Here is a 5,334-nt window from a genome sequence, read left to right as displayed (position 1 = left end):
CTTTGTCCAACTTGAAGCCTGGTCAGTGTGTATTGTGTAGTGCTGTTAAGATCAGCACATTATATGGCACCTGTATATTCCAACTTGCTTTTATTTCTCTAGGAGAGGCTACTTGTGTGTTTATGATTCCATTTTTCCAGATGATTCAGCCCCACAGTAGGTATCTTGGACAGCATCTTCCCTGGGGCTCTGCAGCTGATGTCCATGTGATTAAATTTGGTTTATAAATATATATGAGGTGACTTCAGGTAGTTTTATGACATCACTCATATTTCTGAAAATTAACGTTCTTTGGAGGATGTTATTTTGAGGAAATTTGTTCCCAGGACTCCCTGAACAATCTGTTTATATTAATGCCGTTAGAAATGATGTCAGTAGATTTAGGCAGATGATCCACATTGAGATATGTAACAATGGTTCAGAGAAAACTCACAAAGTTAGAACTCATGGTTACATAGTGGGAATTGTAGCACAAAAGCCCTGTAGGGAAAAGCAGCTCGATGTTTACAGCAAGAGAGTTCCACACAGCTTGCATAGTGGAGCCTAAGCTACACCTGTGACAGTTACAGGGTATCTAACCAAATCCCGCGCTTCCAATATTTTGTGAACCGATAATCAGGCCAAATTCCAAAATGTCCTGAATCCTGCTCTTCTACCAGTATCCAGATCTTCATAGAGCCTTTGTTTGTTTCATTTACAGCATTGCAAAAGTGTTTTTAAAATATTCAATAAGTTCTATAACTTCTGTCCTATATTTCAAATACAAAGTAAAGTCTTTCACTGATCCTCCAATCCAAACATTATTAAACAGAAGATAAGGTAAATATTTGATTTCTAAAACATTATCTTCATCTCCAAGATCTAATAGTTCAATTCCTTGTGTTGACCCATTTCTTCTGCTTCATCTTTAATTTCCTACATTCTTTTTGTTCATTTTACAGTCTAGTAGTGGCTACATAGAAGTCTTTTTTGAGTATCTTAGAAGCAATAGAAACCCAAAAGTGATCTTCAATTTAATGTGTATGTTGCTCTTATACAATTTTCCTAGCTTTCTATTTTTGTTTGCATTCTAGAACCTGCAATGCCAGTGTGAGAGTGTTCTGATGAGTGTGGGCTGATGAGCCTTTTTCAGTGGTTTGGGACTTGAGAGAAAACAGAACAATGTAGGGCAATTGTTTACTGTGGTTAGTGATGTGTCTTATTTAGTATTTCAGACAAGGTGAACAGATCTAGTGTTCTCATGGGGATATTATTGTACATTTAATAATAAACATTTAAATACTACATGACCTATGGTTCTATGATGAGCAATCCTTGGGGCCTAAGATGTGAAAGTACAGAAATGTGACAAGAAGACAAAGATAATTCACCTTTCATGGTATCCATGAAAAATTCCCATGCTACAGTTTCAGCATGGTATCCAGTTTTGTTTTGTATGGTATAATTATTATTTTTTTTAAAGTAATATACTTTATTTTCTGTCCAGTGGCACATGTGGAATGTCCCTTTTTTGTATTTTCCCCTCGTACTCACATCTGTTGCTCATCTTACTACTCATTCCATTCCTCAGCTTAAGTAGTTTTCTTCTGAATTTATGATGTGTGTTTGTGTTCGTATGTGTGCATGTTGAATTAATGACACAAGTGTGATATTTTCCTTATATTGCATTCACATGGTAACCTCTCCCTAGTTCTTTGAGGCCTCTAATTCTCACATACTACCTCTCCTACATTTTTTAGTAAAATATTTGCATATATGTGAACATACACAAAACCATGCATATGCACACATTCAGTTGAGCATTATTAAGATTCGATGAGATTTTAGGCTTTTTGTAGTTTTTGTTGTTGTTGAAATCTAACTTTAAACCATGGTGGTCTGATAGAACACAGAAGGTTATTCAAATTGTTTTGTATCTGTTGAGATTTGCTTTGTGGCCAAGTATGTGGTCAATTTTAGAGAAGGTTCCATGGGGTGCTGAGAAGAAGGTATATTCGTTTTTTCTTAGGATGGAATGTTCTGTAGATATCGATTAAGTGCATTTGAGTCATAACAACAGTTAAGTCCCTTATTTCTCTGTTAAATTTTGATTTGGCAGATCTGTCTATTGGTGAGTGTCAGGTGTTGAGATCTCCCGCTATTAAGGTGTGGAGTTTTATGTGTGATTTAAGTTTTAGTAATGTTTCTTTTACATATGTGGGTGCCCTTGTGTTCAGAGCATAAATGTTCAGAATTGAAACTTTATTTTGGTGGATCTTTCCTGTGATGAGTATGTAATGCCCTTCTTGATCTCTTTTGATTGATTTTAGTTTGAAGTCAATTTTGCTGGATATTAGGATGGCTACATGAGGTTGCTTTTTATGACTACTTGATTGGAAAGACTTTTCCAAGCCTTTCATTCTCATGTAGTGTCTATCTTGAAATTGAGGTTTGTTTCTTGAATGCAGCAGAAAGATGGGTCCTGCTTTCTTATCCATTCTGTTAGCCTATGTCTTTTTATAGGTGAATTAAGTCCAGTGATATTAAGAGATATTAATGACCAGTGATTGTTAGTTCCTGTTACCTTTTGGTGGTAGTGTGTGTGTACTTCTCTTCTTTGGAGTTTACTGTTGTCGGGTTATCTATTGCGTGTGTTTTTGTACGTGGATTGACTTCCTAAGGTTGGAATTTTACTTCTAGTGCTTTCTGTAGTTCTGGATTTGTGCATAAGTTTAAACAATACCTATCCACAAATCCAACACATGTACACACAAAGTCACAGTCACATAAACACAAACACACAGATTGTCATAAAAAAATATAGAGAGACTGTGAAAAGGCTTAATTTCTAGAGTCTGTCTGTTTAGGTAACATGGTAACCTCCAAATTCTGCCCCATTTCTTCCTAATGACATCATTTAATATTTCCAGGCTGAAGACAAGTCAATTGTGTGTAATAAATCCTGTGATATTTTCCTCTAAACGTCAATATGTCTAAAGAAGTCTGGACACAATAATCTTAATTTATCTTTAGTTCCCAGCATTTAGGAATTACATAGAATCCATTTACTTCCCAGATGACTAAGGGTGTTGATGTAGAGGCGAGCTAACAAGAAAAGACCCTAGGAATACCATGATAGATGAGGGTGTTTTTTGTTTTTCTAAGAGCAAATACAGGTGATTTCCCATACTAATAGAGGTTTTTTTCCTGGTGAGTTAAATTTTTACCCTTATAGGAAGAGAAAAAAATCTGCGAAGTGAAGGTCTGAAGCTCTTGGTTTTTTTACACAAAGAGATTGCTAACTTTTTCCCTAGATTTCTGATCTCTGAACTTTGGTTTCATGGTCAAATGGAAAGTAAGGTTGATGGTTCAATGTTGTAATGGTATTTGCTGATGGCGCTGAAAGTTGTGTTTCTTGTGAATCCACCTCAGGGAAAATTCTTTCCCCTTCAACTCAGAACTTGGAATTAAACTGTCTACAGACCAAAAGCTTCCACATGAATCTTTTTCTGATCATTTTTCTCATCTTTGATAGATTTTTCTGATTCATTCCCAAGAGTTTATGTTCATAAACCCATAGTTTGAAATCAAGGACTAGCTTCTCTGTCTTGTTGCTTATGTTATCCAAAATTTTTTAAACTATATTCCTAACTCTGTATTTCTATATTCTACCTTATGTTTTTTCTTTAATTTTTACAGAGAGAAATTAAGAGAGAGAGAAAAAAACATAGATAGAAAGAAATCCACAATGCAGCCTCATTTTTCAAATTCAGCATTCCACCAACTAACCTTCATTACCAAAAATAATATACTGTCACATTTTTCAATTAATTATCAGCATGACTACACCTGGATAGAGAAGAGACAGATGGAGCCTATAGGAAAATGGCAGTTTGTAAAGGTTTGGGGAATCCCCATGTTAGGAGGGAGTGTTTAATTTTGATATGACAGGATAATTAGACAGTTACAAGGGTGTTTTTATTTTTTTTTAAGTTGGACTTCAATACTTTGACACTTAGACCTTAATAGTCAGCCTCAGGAGGTTGGATTGGCCAAAGAAGGGAAGAAATCTTAGTGGCTATCTACAAGAATGAAGTTATCTTAGCATATCTCTGTGAAGATAAAGCATGACCATGGCAACTCTAATAAAAGAAGGAAGCACCATATTGATTTCTAAAGTGGCTGTACAAGCTTGCATTCCCACCAGCAGTGGAGGAGAGTTCCCCTTGCTCCACATCCTCTCATAAGCTGTCTTATGGGTTTTTGATATTAGCCATTCTGACAGGTGTAAGGTGGTATCTCAGAGTCGTTTTGATTTGCATTTCCCAGATAATTAGGGATGTTGAGCAATTCCTTAAATGTCTTCAGCCGTTTGAACTTCCTCTGTGGAGAATTCTCTGTTTAGTTCTATAGCCCATTTCTTAATTGGACTGTTGGGCATTTTGATGTCTAATTTCTTGAGTTCTTTATATATTCTGGATATCAGCCCTCTGTCAGATGTGGGGTTGGTGAAGACCTTTGCCCATTCTGTAGGCTGTCGCTGTGTTTTGTTGACCATGTCCTTTGCTCTACAAAAGCCTCTCAATTTCAACAGGTCCCATTGATTGATTGTTTCTCTCAGTGTCTGTGCTACTGGTGTTATATTTAGAAAGTGATCTCCAGTGCCAATGTGTTCAAGAGTACTTCCTACTTTCTCTACTATCATGTTCAGAGTAACTGGATTTATGTTGAGGTCTTTGATCCACTTGGACTTAAGTTTTGCGCATGGTGACAGATATGGATCTATTTGCAGCCTTCTACACATTGACATCCAGTTATGCCAGCACCATTTGTTGAAGATGCTTTCTTTTTTCCATTGTACATTTTTGACTTCTTTGTCAAAAATTATATAATCATAGGTGTGCGGGTTAATGTCAGGGTCTTCAATTTGATTCCATTGGTCCACATGTTGGTTTTTATGCCAGTACCAAGCTGTTTATATTATGGTAGCTCTATAGTAGAGCTTGAGGTCAGGGATCGTGATGCCTCCAGAGGTTGTTTTATTGTACAGGATTCTTTTGGCTACCCTGGGTTTTTTATTTTTCCATATGAAGTTGAGTATTATTCTTTCCAGATCTGTGATGAATTGTGTTGGTAATTTGTTGGGAATTGCATTGAATCTGTAGATTGCTTTTGGTAAGATAGCCATTTTTACTGTGTTAATCCTGCCTATCCATGAGCAAGGGAGATCTTTCCATCTTCTGACATCTTCTTCAATTTCTTTTTTCAAGGAATTAAAGTTCTTGTCATATAGGTCCTTCACATGCTTAGTTAGAGTAACCCCAAGGTAATTATATCATTTGTGGCTATTGTAAA

Source organism: Onychomys torridus, unplaced genomic scaffold (genome assembly GCF_903995425.1).
Source record: "Onychomys torridus unplaced genomic scaffold, mOncTor1.1, whole genome shotgun sequence".
NCBI classification, from domain to species: domain Eukaryota; kingdom Metazoa; phylum Chordata; class Mammalia; order Rodentia; family Cricetidae; genus Onychomys; species Onychomys torridus.
The sequence above is the reverse complement of the archived record's forward strand: the minus strand, read 5'-3'. Positions refer to the sequence as shown.